Here is a 14,620-nt window from a genome sequence, read left to right as displayed (position 1 = left end):
ATACTTGCAATATCTTCTCCTCCTCTCTAAAAATACCCATTTTAAACTTTTTATTCCTCTGGGCCATAGTTCAGCCCCATCTGATAAGGTTCTCCAGTACATATATTTTTCCTTTAAAAAGCTAGTATTCCTCCGCAGGTACTTTTTTATTTTTCTTCCTGGTTAGTAGTACTTATTTGGGAATAGGGATAAAAGCTTACACTTTGCATGTGCTTTTCTACTGGTTACATGTAGAAGGCATGAAAATGACCTAGAGAGACAATATCTGTTATTGCAAATCTGGAAGCTTCTACTTCCACCCCAAGTCTTAGTCCTGCCTCTCACTGAACTCCCAATTACTTCTGCCCAGGAACTTCTCTTTCTGGAGTCTTCTTCCCTCTGTTGTAATTATCTTATCTTATTGAACAAGAAGAGGGGCCAGACTCCCCACTTGAGATTGTATCTGTAGTGCTCCCATCCAGCACTGTCGTGTAACTGCCTCCTTCACTCTTACTGACATGGGGCTGCTATGTCCCCTCATTCCAGGGCACTGGGGAAACAATGATCCATCCAGGGCAATGAAGAATGAAGAGATGTGGACAATTAGAAAGCTCGTCTTCACAGCATCCTCAATTAGTGGCATCTGGTTCTCTCCAGGTTTGGACTGCAGTTCACCTCCAAGAATATGTCCTTAACCTCCTGTGTTGCCAGAGTCATTGTCTGGGTTCTGTTATCCATCCTCCTCCCAGCTGCTTGTGTAGAATTTCAAGTTGAGCACAGGGTGGGGAGCCAGCCTCCTGGGATAGTCAGTCATCTTGTCCAGATGCTTCAGCACATTGGTCAAAGTTTATAATGTGACCTGATTTAGATATAGTCATAGGCGGGAACAAAAAAACAAGGAATGCCTTAGTGTGAAAAGTTTCCAGGAAACAAAGCTCTCCATAACTTGGAACCCAACTTCTGTAGCCCCATCTTCATTGAACACTGGACCCAGGGGTAACCCCACTTCGAAAAAGCCTGAAGTGGGTTATACATTATTTGTTTTCATTATTCCAGATTTTGAAAGCAAAGTTTTTTATAATTTTTCCCAAATTATAAATATAAAATACTGTTGCAGCCCCTCAAAAAAAATTCTACACCCTTACTATTAAAATAGTAGGAATAAAGCCATAACTGGTTTGGCTCAGTGGATAGAGCATCAGTCTGCAGACTGAAGGGTCCCAGGTTTGATTCCGGTCAAAGGCATGTACCTTGGTTGTGGGCACATCCCCAGTAAGGGGTGTGCAGAAGGCAGCTGATCGATGTTTCTCTCTCATCGATGTTTCTAACTCTCTATCCCTCTCCCTTCCTCTCTGTAAAAAAAATCAATAAAATATATTTAAAATAAAATAAAATAGTAGGAATAAATGATTGGCAATCAGAGATACAACTAATGAAAGTTTTATACTTCTGCTAATCAGTACCTGACATTTGTGTGTCAGGCATTTCCAAGTATATTATCTCATGTGTTTTTGGCACTCGCCTTCAGAAACATCCTTAGAGGTAAAGAAAGTTGAAAAGCTATGACTTATCCAAGATCACCCAGGTGCTAAATGGTGGTGATGAGGTTGAGATCCAGGTGGAATTCTCTTTTATTCTGCCTTATTTTCATTTATGTTGTTTAAATGACCTTGAGGATACACATCATAAATTAAGGGTAATTACTCAGAAAATATTTACATTTGTCAGAAGCTGTCTTGGGTACACACCTGGAAACCGCGTCCTCTGGTTTAATATTTTATTCATATTGTGCCTTAAAACTTCTTTTTTAATTTGCATATTATTTCAGAAACATATTGCTACCTCTCTGGGGGTAAACATGTGGTGTTTCCAGGATGAAGTCATAGGAGCGAGCACCTGGGCTCTGTGGTTTCCCACGTGGCCATCATTCAGGGAGCTTTTATTTAAGCAATAAGTAAGGGTCTTTCCTCCACTTTAGGGATTGGAACAGAGGCTAGAATGAGTGTAGGTAATAACTTTGCAAAGAGTTATTTAAGCAAAAGTTAAAATTTCTCGTATGTCAAATCAATTTTCACCATTACAATGACACGTGATGCTGGGCTGATGTTGTGGCGTTCACTGTGACTGTTTGCTGTGCCAACTAGTGGTGGGGTATCTGAAGCTGGCTTATAACCTGAATTTTAGCTCGCAACTCAAAGCAAAAAATCGGCCGAGGGATGGCTCGTATCTCAAAAAACTCGTTAGTTAGGACACTCGTAAGTCAAGGCCCCACTGTATTAAGGTCAGAAATTTCTTCCCTTAAAAGTTCCATCTTAGGAAGGAGGAAACCACGTTCTATGTCAGATCTTAGAGTCAGTTAGCGTAGAGAATGCCATCTCAGTGTCTCTATTATGAGCAACAACATGTGGCTGTAGGCAGATACATTTTACCGTAATGACCTTTATCACCGCTATCCTTACAGAAGGTACCCTTCAGAATTTGTTTTAAAATTTTTAACAAATATAATCATTATTTTAGAGATATATGACCAATTACATGTGAACATTATAAATATACACTTAAAATAAGTGAAAAAAGTAATTTTAATGTTATGTGAGTGGACACTAATGGGATGGGGTGACATTTCCAATGACAACATCATATATAATTCAAAGAGACCACTTCTCAAAATTCATGGACTATGATAGGAGAGAGCTCAAATGTAGCTCTGGTGATGATGAAGATCCACTATTTAAAGATGCATGGGGTACGCTGGACTCAATTGTCTTGAAAAGTTAGAAGTGGAAAAAGGGCTTCTCAATGATTATATTATGTAATGATTAGATTTTAAGTGTGCAGGTAGAACTACATTGGTTGGATATTTTAGTCAGTTAATTATTTTATCCACAGCCCCTAAAAACATTCATGTTAAAGATGTTAAACATATGTTAAAGATGGAAAAAAATTAAGGATCTTCTCAATAAGAGTGCTTTCTATTCAAGGTCAACTAATATATGGGCACCTTCACTAAGCCTCAAAATCTCTGCCACATCCAAAATGATGGAGTTCAGCCCAGTAGGATGAGCCATCAATCCATCCGCCCAAGAAGCAGTGGTCACTCTGAGAGAGCAAGAGGGAAGAGTAGACAAGTCAGGTGTAGGACCATCCTGCAGGTTGTAAGTAAAATCTGTTGTTTGGTTCACTTTACTGAGCCAATGTGTTCATGATATGAATAATGGTACTATAAATAAAAATGTTTTTAATTAAATTGAAAAAATAGAATAAGTATTCAAGCAATAGCCCTCTAAATATGTTTTTGATTCTCAATGAGGATATAATCTCCTTGGGAGCAAAAAAGAGATCATTATTAGATGGGGATATTCTCCACACAGACATAAAAAAGAGAATTTAGATTACAGGGCTAGGTAGGAAATTTCATTCCACCTCAAAGTCAGTCACCGACAGAACCAAGATGCCTCTCACAGGTACAATTAGCAACTTTTCTTAAAAAGAAAAAATATAATCAGGGTGATAGAAAAATCTCGGTAATAAAAACAACATAAAAACTGCCTGCTTATACATAATGGCCAATGGAAGAAAGTCTAAAGCAAACATGATAAAAGTGGGTCTGGCAGCACAACCTCACCCAACCTCACTCAACCATTCCAGGCTTCTGTCTGCAAAAATCGGGTCTTCACTTAGATCAGGGATTCTCAACCTTGGCACTACCCAGTAATTCTTAATTGTGAGGGATTGTCCCGTGCAATGTAGAACATTTAGCTGCATCTTCCTTCTACATGCCAGCTCCCCTTCCCCAGCTGTGACAACCCCAAACATCTCCAGATATCGCTAGATGTCTCCCTGATGAGTTAAGTCGCCTCCAACTGAAGACAACTGGTCTAGACATTTTACGTTTAATATTAGAATGTCAATACAGCTATTACTATATTTTCTGGCCAATCAATTCTGAGTAAGAAAAATCTGAGTTGAAGAGGGAGAAGAGACATTAATAAGGTTGGGACAAGAATGAAGACGGAAGAGGGAGAGACTGTCTCTCTCACTCTTTTCTTCCCGAGAGTCTGAGAAAGCTGTCAGGAGGAAGCGAACTTGAGCCAGCGTTAGTTTTAAGTAACATACCAGTCCACCCCCAACCTTGTGTGCACCTGGGCCCTGGCAAGCTTCCTGCATCTGGCCTCACGATGTCCCTGGATATCTGCACTCGGAGTGCTACCCAGGAGCGCTGGAGGCAATGGAGGGAGCAGGTTGGCAGTGCCCCAGTCCGTTTGTTACCCTAACCATGGAACCATGTTCCCTCCCTCGACGGTGTTCCTTCAAACATCCCTAAACAGCACATCCAGGCCACATAGACCCTCTCTGAGGACCCCAGCCAACAATTACTAAAGCTCCCTCCTATGATTCTATGCATCTCAGAGACCTCACGCTTGGTCCCGGCCATAGGAACACTGGGCTCCTTAGAAAAGGGAACCACAGCATAGAGCCAGGGTTGGCACGAATAGGCGAGGCTCTTGTTTTTTGACCTAGGTTAAAAAACTAGAGTTAAAGAAAAACAGTGCTAAAGAAATAGAGTCAAGGTCACATGGACATTATCAGCTCTGCTTGCCTTTTCCAAGCTCACGGAATTGAAAGCTGTTTCGTTAAAATCAAGTGGTCTGAGCTAACCTCCCACTTCTCTCTCCATCTGTGGAGTATTTGCTTCCAGATATACACGGGCTGTTCCAATCTTTCTGGGCTGACATTGGTCCAGCTCACCCCACCACAGTGTCAACACCCGGAAGCTAGCAACACTTCCCCAGAGACATCTCTTGGGGATGAGAGGCCTGGCTTCCCCCAGCTCTCCATGTTCTGGAACAATGTCTGTTCTACACCTTTTCTCTCTTCACTGGTAAAAATACACCCACAAACATACCTATTCCTTTATTCCTGCTCTCCATCTTTATCTGAAAATCACTGGTGTTTGTACTAGTAGATGATAATTTTGTAAGCAAGGGAGGTGAAGGCTTATTTTAGCTGCACAATCAATGTGACTTCTTTTTCCTCTCGCCTCTCTTCCCTTTTGAAGCAAAGAACATCTCTGCTTGCGAGCCCCTTGCAACAAGCACCCCATCTTCCTTCTTCTGTCTCCCCTGCAATGCCCCCTTCACTGCTGCACGCATAGCATAAAAGCCGGAGGAATGTCTTGGATGGGACTGGATGCTATTTCCATCGGGGAGCTTGGCTGCCTCTGCGCTGCCTCCCAGAGATGCCTTCCTGCCATCTACTCGGTGGCTGAGTGCCTCGGTCGGAGGGCTGCCCAGCGGCAGGCTGGCTTTCTGCAGTGGAGCCCTGTCTCTCTAAGACAAAGCTGAGTCACCACCTAATTCCACACGCTGCTGGGCACGGAGAAGGCAGCTTGGAGTCTGGCTCGACCGAGTCGGATTCATTCTGGAAATGCAGTAGCAACAGGGGAAAGGGCACATGTACCTTCCCAGGGTTGCAGCGCCCCTTGGACTTGTGAGTTCTCCGTATCCTTCTGTGATTCTGTGAAGGCGTGTTTGCCTCCCTGCAGAACAGCACGGCAGCATTTTTCAGATGATGGGAAAGTGACAGGAAGAGCAAGAGCTGCCTTTCCCAGTGACCTCAGTTTGCCGCCACTGGAGGGACTGGTCAAGGACCTGGCACCTGCTCAGCGAGGCAGACAGCTGTTCTGCATCCCACTCCCCCTGAGTCACTGCACAATTCGTGTACATGTATCTGGAATTTTACTGAACTTAAAGGCCTGCAGAGATTCTTTATGTTTATGTCTTCTGTTACGAACTTGGCCTTTGAGTGTCCCTCCACTTTTGTTTTGATGTACTAACCTCATTGTTTATATGAGCATTGCATATGCTTCTCAGCCATTAACCCCATTATTATAAACCCACCCAAGGCCCTATCTGATAGGTTGGAATTAAGCCTACTTCAGAGAGCTACAATGCACACAGGCCTTTTAAGGATTTTTAACATACACCAACCAGAGAAAGGCAATTCGAGGGCCAGAATTTTACAACCAAGTGAATATGAGCATGTTAACCCTGTCAGTGCCAGCACTCGGCAAGGCATTTATACCAAAAAGAAAGATAAACCAAGCTCTTCCCTGCAGCCCCCTAATGCTGATTCTGTGCGGGTTCCATAATGTTGCATTTAGTCAACTCTCTTATCACATCCAAGTTGACTAGCAAGGGGTCTGTTCATTCATCACAAGCCAGAAGCAGCAAAGCGCTGCAGGAACGCACAGCAGCGGGTCTTACCGCATTGCTGAGGGCGTGGCAGGTCCTCCGGAAAACAAGCCAGCATTGCCTACTACACGCCAAGAGGCACGAGCACTGTGACTCACCACGGGGTCTATTTCCTTGAGAAAGTTCCCCATGTGCACAAGAATACATGTTCATAATGTTCACAGCAGCGTTCTTTTTAATAACAAAAACACTGGAAACAACTTAAATGTATGCCGACAAGGGAATGGATAACTTAATTGTGTGTTAAAGAAATCACTACACCATCTTGTACATGGGCAAGTGGACTTGACTGCCTCCTGACCCTAAGCTTGCTGGCGACTTCTGCAGTTCATTCTAGACCTTGCAGAGAACTGGAACAGATTAAGTGCCCGCTCAAAAGCCACCAGGCTATGATAATGACCCAGGCGAAGAGATGCTTGTCAATCCCCTCTGTATTCAATCAAAAAGTGCCTTTCAGAATCCTGCCTGACATGGAAGCTCTCAGGAAGACTCCCTAAACTGACACCAGAATAATGCTGCTCTAAACATTAAATTCAGACTCAACACATACTATTCTTAGTCTTTGTTATCCTTAGATACATGCTATAATCATTCAATTGAGTATTAAATATCAGTGTAAATAAAGAACTGTAGAACATATACCAATAGGAATCTGTCTTACAAATGTAATACAGTATTGGTTAGAGGTACATTCGTGTACATGTATATATGTAAGTTTTGTGTGTTTGTGTGCTTAAACAAAAAAAAATGATTGATGCAAAATAAAGAATGGCAATAGTCAGCCCTCAGCATTTCCAGGCATCTCAGCCCTGGAGACAGACATGTGAGTGAGGGAGCTATCTGGGATATTCCAGTGTAGTTTCCTCAACACAAAGCCAGGACACAAATTATTGTGGCACAGGACTCTTGTTGAGATGAAATAACATAATGTGTATTAAGACCTTGTTATGATGCTTCAAACATAGTTGGCTACTCAATAAATGATAGCCAAGTAGCAGCATCACAAGATGCCAAAGGCCCAGGTGGACACGACATTTCACGCATAGGGTCTTCTTTTCCAAACCGTGTTCAGTCTGATAACCTGAGTCAAACACGCCTGGGATGCTTTCCACAATGCAATTGTGGGCCTTCTTGCAAACCTACAGAATTAGAACCTCTGTAGATGGGGCCAGGGAACCTGCATTTTAACAAATATTCCAGGTGACTCCTCAACAATAAAGGACTAAGAACCATGAGCTTAGAGAGTCCATCTCAGTGGTCTGTGAAGTAGCCTGAGAGGGGATAAGAAAGGAGTGGGAACTAGAGCTGTGCAAGCTTGCCTCAGTGATGCTTATCAGGAGATGAAGTACAGAGATTTTAATGATAATAATTAATTATGCCTACTACTTACCTACTGAGTGCTTGCACTGTAGTAGATATAATGAGCACAAAATAGTATATCCAATAATTTCTTAGATGGTGTAACTACCCCTGTTTTTACAGGTGGGGAAACTGAGGCTCAGAACTGTGACTACTTAAGGACATGCATCTAATAAGTAGGAGAGGCAGGACCTCAAACCAGAGTTGACCAACTCTTTCTACAAAGATAGAGGCCGTCAGATAATGTAGTTGCCGTTAGGGATGAAACAAGGTTCTATTTACAAGTATGTGTATCTTAAGGGGCCACAAGGTACATTAATACATAGGAGCCAAGAGAATTCTTCTCTTGCTACAGTCGTTCCCCTTCAGAGCTTAGGCACTGCACAAGCCATGCTCTGATTGTCTACAGGCCACAACTACCGGGCACTGAAAACAAACCAATGTGCTGCTTTCATAAAAATCGACACTGGTATTTAATACACTCCCCAGCTCTCCCAAAACTTACTTCAAATGGAGTATCTGGTTGTCTGATTAGCAGGGCAGGTGGTCCTTCTCCATGACTAGACCTCAGTGGATGTCTGTGCTAAGAGCCAGACGGAGCCTCAATTCCTATCCCAGGTTCTGTCTGCTAGGACAGTGCGTGAGAAGGGAAGCAGGTGGAGTTATGGATACCCTGATACAGACGCCTGAGGCTGCAGCTACCCTCCCCCACCCATCACGTCCCACTTCCCACTGGTCTCCCCTGCCAACCTGTGGCCTGAGACGGGAGGCCAGGGAGGCCAGAGCAAGCTCCTCCCTGTTGGGAGGCTGCCATGCCTCCAGGCCACAGGCCTGACCTCTGTCTCTAGAGGCAGCCGTGCTTCTAGATTCCGTGGGAAAGGATCTTGTCAGTGTGGAGGGGTAGCTACAGGATCACGGCGACAGAGGACTGTCCCCTGAGAGCACTTAACCTTAAAATAATTTCCAAGCGGGCACTTCCCATTCTGGGATATACCAGACACGAGCAATTCCGGGGATTAATGGGAGACAGGAAAAGGAGAAAGTACACGCTGCGGTCTTTCCAACCGCTCCAATCAGCCACCAGGCACACTCCACTTGATTGACGCTAACTCCTGCAGCTGTGGGGCCTCTCACTGGCCTCCCAGAGCCTGACCCGGTCAGACCTCACCGCCAGGCATTGAAGAGGCTAATGAAGCTCCTAATCTGATTTCTCCACAGACTGCATCCTGACTTTGCAGGGAGGAGAGTACTGTCTTTATTGCCACGAACACAGCGGGCAGACTGCATTTTCTTTCCAGGCATGGAGTGTGCAAACATGCCTTTATCATCTGTAAGCGTTCCCAAAATAAGCGCCTCTGGGGAAGAAAGAGGGTCGGGCTGACGTCCCATTCCAGTCCCTGAGGTCCCTGGGAACTGTCTTATCACAGAAAGCCAGTCACAAGGCCCCCACTCCCATGTTTGAGATGCCTGCTTAGTGACTTCACGTTCTATGAGCTATTTTTAATTGTTAAACATTCACTTCTTAGGAGCAAAAGCCCTTCCTGTCCACTGTGATCTGGGAATAAAAAGAATCTCAATTCATTATATTGATAAAGTGTTCAGCCCTATTCCATTGATCTTCTCTGGCCAGAAACTACCTAAATATTTCATCAGGGCAGAAAAAAAAAAAAGCTGACACCCTAAAATACTGGTATAACAGGGTGTTTTTCTTACAAGGATATTAAAATCATTTAATGTTCAAAAATAATCTTAAGACATTTCCAAATTGGAAATGATCAATGACCATTATTTTTTGAAATATCAAAACCCTAAATTTTAAGAATTAAAGCCCAAAATGTCCCAAAGACCAATTGAGCAATGGATCAAATTAGATTTTATTTTACTTTTATTTTTATTTTGAGGGAGGAAGAGGTGGGGAATGGTATAATAGTATGCCAAAGAGAGAATCGATTTCGGAGAATGATACATCTCTCTTTGGGACCACATTTTTTTAAGCTTGCATTCCTTTTTCCATATTCTGCTCTGATAATCTCAAATGAGAAAGTAGGTTCACAAGACAATGTACCTTGTCTTTAATTTGCATATCAGTGTTTTCCAATGGGAAAATACAAAATTCTCTCTTGGAAAAATAAAATGTCTAGGAAGGATAATTTGTCAACCAAATTACAACAGGGTATCAATTACATCTGACTTTTTCCCTAACCAAAATCTGAATCAGTATTTGAGGCTCCTAATCCTGAAGCAAGAATTTCCTGATCACCCTGAGGGTTCCTCGCTCCCTGCAAAGCAGCAACGCTCCGCCGAAAAGCGTCACATCCTCCGCCTTGCTCGCTGGCATCACCGACACAGAGGGGACGTTTGGGCGGCGTTTCCAAGTGAGGAACCCACGGCGGCGTTGAGTTGAATGTGATGCTTCATTTCGTCGATCGCACGTCAGTTTGTCTCTGGGAAAATACAGAAGCAAGCTGAATGCTTTTCCTGTTCAGGTGGCCATTTATCTGGGATTCAACATTATGAGCTTGAATGAATGGGGGCCAGCAGGCTGAGCTCTCAGGGACCCAGCCAGGCAGAGAGGTGGAGGCAGCTGGGGCCAGGGGTAGGAGGGGGGGGGACTGTGGGAAATTCCCCCTGCTGGTTCAGAGCTGAGGTCCCAGAGGGATGGGGAGCACGGGTTTGTTCAGGTCTGGTTCATGTCCATGTCAGGGTCCATGAGTGCTTATCAGAGAGCAAAGCATGGTACCAAGAGGAAGGCGGTAAGTGACCTTAAAGTCCAGACAGGAGGAAAGCAAAGTCCCCTGACGACAAACACTAAGCGACGTGAGAGTCAGGAAAATGCAGGACTCGCCTGCAGGAGGCTGAGATCAACATGCCCAAGGCTCACCCAAGGCCGCACGGAGGGAGCCAGGATCCAGAGCTGCAAAGCCTGCTTAGCGGGTCACCTGGGCAGAGTCCGTCAGCACCGAATAGCCTGAGACCTGCAGTGACTGCAGCGGGGAGGGGAAGATAAACATGATGCAAAATTACTTATGTGCACGTAGGACTCCTCCAGATTCTTTCAATGGTTCTTAGCCATTAAATTATTTTGGTTAGACAGTCATCCTATTCTCTCATTAGCAACGTGGAAGTTTGCCCTCTTGCATTCCATAAGCCTGGGAAAAATGCAGTTCTCTTAGATAGTTGGGTTGTTAAAATTCAGAATAAAGGAAGCTTTTGGTTAGAACATTTAAAAAAATCCCCTGACTTTGGCATAGTTCTTCAACAAATCCTTAACAGCCTTTCCTGGGCTCCCTGTCTGTGTCTGAGGCGGGCCTGTGGACACCTGCGCACTCGGCCCCCGGGCTCCCAAAGCAGCCTTTGCTCAGCTGGTCTGCCTCCTCCTTAGATCTCCGCACCTTTATGATGGAATCCACCGTGGACCTTGAGCTGTAAAATACAGGTCTGTATATTCATCGACGTGACTGCATCATTTAACACTTTTTTGTTGTTGAACTCAGCAGACTCAGATTACCCATGAGTTTAGCCCTATTTGAATTTTGAATTTATTTTTAACCACAAAACCTAAAGTGTGCTTTAGAGAATAGTCATTGCCACATGACTGTGTGTTGTATTGGCTGATACATTTCCTCCCACAGAACAGATTTCTTTGGAAATCCTGATAAACCCTGAGTCACATCACCACCAGTGGACATAATTGCAACTGCAGCCTGGCTGGGCTGTGTGTGCTCTGGCAAGCCAAAGTCCAAGTTTCTTCTTCAGTTTGCTTATAAATAAAACAACTGTTGCTATGGATGCGTCATCCAAAATCTGCCACCAGGAAGGAGGGGAGCAGCCATAAAAAATGCCAACTCGGGGAAAAATCGGCAGCTTCGTTCTCAAAGTGTATAATCAGGTTTACAAGGAGACTTCCTGCGGGACAGTGGAACAGATCCTAAAGCAAAATTATATGATAGTGAAGACAAGTTAAATTTACTGAAAGAAAATGGGAACTATTAAGCCCCTACCCTGTAGGATTCTATTGCAGAATATTTGGGTACACATGAGACTGTACTAGTATAAATATTTTCAACCAGAACAATCAAACTTACATGGGAAGCTTTTCATACACCGAGGGGCAGGAAGGAAAGATGTTGCCAGCTTTGGAAATTGCAGTGTAAACAAAACATGGGAGCCTTTTTTAGAGGCAATGGCATGTGAACTTTGTTTAAAAAGTATGTTGTGTTCCTTGCGCTGATGGTTGACAAAACATGGAATATTTATGACTGACCATGCTGCAGGGATTTTACTCGGTGATTCTTACACATTACAATGCATCATGGAGCAACAAGAAGCAGGGAAAGATAAACAGCAAGGGGCAAAATAACTTGTTACATTAGCTTTGCTCCCAGAGAAGAATTCAAAGTCAGAATCAGAGTTAAATGGTGGGCTTCTTATTTCTTTCCCAGGAAGAAATTCCAGGGTATCCAGTGACAATAGCCTCACTGACAACACTCAGGATTCCGGACTTACAGATAGAACTAAAGATTTTTTTTTTTTTAGGGAGGGGTGCCAACTTAGGAAGTCAGATTTGTGTGTGACATTATTATTTTCCCAATTACCTTGAGTTCCTAGGGGCTAATTATGTGTTTTCCAGGCTCAATATTTTTCCTTTTTTTTTCTTTATGTTGCTCATCTATTTGACCAATTTCTGTTTATTACCCATTTTATCAGAGAAGGTTAACAGCTGGAGTTATAACTCAGGACTATAAGACTTTCTTGGGAAAATATCTTAAACTCCATGAGTTTAGAGTTTGACTTTTACATTGTTATCTCCCTAGCATCTAGAAAGTTCATGAATAGATACTCAATAGATGTTTCTCAAATTAAGGAGAAACGTGAGTAAAATTAGGCAAATAAATGTGAAATTTGTCAATTATCCAAGATATTCTTGTCTTCCATGTCTATGAATATTGAGAGCTGGCACTGGTAACAGCCACATGACATACAAAAACCACACCAGTTGGTGCTGAGCGGTGTCCCGGTTTAGCTGCTTGGTATTGCAGGGTGGTTGTAATTCCTTGATCAACATCCAAACTCCAGGTTGCTTCAGAGTTTCTAAGACAGCAGCTTTCATGCTGTTTTTACTGCAACCCAGAGTAAGAAATAAATTTTACATCAAGACCCAGCACATTTCACACCACACTCCCCCACCCCTTTCCACAACACAGTTAGACTTTTAAAAAGTTTAATAGAACAACACTTACTCTTACTATGTAAAATACACTGGTATGTTCTACTGTATTTCATTTTTTTTTAAATATATTTTATTGATTTTTTACAGAGAGAAAGGGAGAGGGACAGAGATGAGAGAGAAACATCGATCAGCTGCCTCCTGGGGATGTGCCCGCAACCACGGTACATGCCCTTGACCGGAATCAAACCTGGGACCTTTCAGTTCGCAGGCCGACGCTCTAGCCACTGAGCTAAACCAGGGCTGTATTTCATTTCTAAGTTAATTTCATGACCAATTAATGGGTTATGATTGGTAATTTAAAACACCCTTTAGACAGTGGTTTTCAACTTGTGGGTCAAGACCCCTTTGGCTGTCAAACGACCCTTTCACAGGGGTCGCCTAAGACCATCCTGCATATCAGATATTTACATTATGATTCACGACAGTAGCAACATTACAGTTATGAAGTAGCAACGAAAATAATTTTATGGTTGGGTCACAACATGAGAAACTGTATTTAAAGGGCCAGAAGGTTGAGAACCACTGCTTTAGGACCACCTTAATTAAGCATGAGGGTTGTGAAAATGTCGGCTAGAGTAACCTAGAGCTTAAGTCACATCCCTTGTACAGAGAATCTCTGAGGGCACAATATCTCAAGCTGCTCTCAGCAATTGACCAGATTCTAGATTTTTCATTTCTGGATTAAAAAAAGAATTATTAGAATGACTTCAGATGAGTTCAGAATTCTCACGATGGCTCTGAAGCCAGGCCACATACACAGTCAGCCATGCGATGAACTGTAAGCCACATCTTGGCCATATGCATCAATCACTCACAGTGAGTGACTTGCAGCTTTCACAGAGCACATGCAGTTGGGTTTTGAAGGTTGTGTACAAGTTTCTCAGCATGTCCCACACTGGGGAGAACATTGTGGAGGTGCGGTTAGAAGTGAGGATGGAGAAGGAAGACACTCTGACATGGACACCTGGGAAAACTCCTGCTAAACACAATGAGTCATTCTAAAGACTAAAATCCCACTAAGGAACTAAAGCACCTACCTGAATAAGTGCAAACACACACACACACACACACACACACACACACACACTGAGTTTTCATCTTTAATTTAACCAGATACTGACTCTCTTTGCTTTCAAACAATGCTGATTACTGACACACTCCTGTTGGTAGAATTATTTCTCACTCCCCCTTTTCTGTGCTATGTTTGAGACTACATTAGAGCTTTCAAACACGTTACTATTTGGCATACTCGTCGTTGCATAATTTGCAAGTTGCAAAATTAATTCTTACCAAGGTGATTCCAAAGCCTAGTGGACAGAGTCACCTCAAATGCATTAGGCCAGGGGAACTACGACAACAGAACTGTGCTTTGGGGGCCTCTAAATTTCCTGAGAAACGGAGGCTAGTTTATACTTACAGCAACTATTGAATATAAATCTAGTGAGAACTTCTGAAGCCAGATGCTCGATTTATTTTAATGTGCGTTTTTCTTTTCTAAAGAATTGTCCGTTATCTTCTTTACTCAAAAATTGAGTGGCTGAAACAATCTCTGTCTTTGAGGGTAGAAGCCTTCATGGTCAATTAACACTCAACCTGTCCTATGAACTTGACTTCTTGGGTAATTTTACTTGTGACTGGATTTCAAAGTTCTAGCTAGCTAGCTTTGTGAGACTGACAATTTAAATGGCCCTCACAAAAGTCACACACAAAAATGCTGGGCAGATTGGGTAATAAAGTAGTTCCTTTAAAGTTAAATGAGTCATAATTTAGCCTGAAGTGGATTGATTAGAGAAACACT

Source organism: Myotis davidii, unplaced genomic scaffold (genome assembly GCF_000327345.1).
Source record: "Myotis davidii unplaced genomic scaffold, ASM32734v1 scaffold1040, whole genome shotgun sequence".
Classification (NCBI taxonomy): domain Eukaryota; kingdom Metazoa; phylum Chordata; class Mammalia; order Chiroptera; family Vespertilionidae; genus Myotis; species Myotis davidii.
This window is presented reverse-complemented; position numbering follows the sequence as displayed.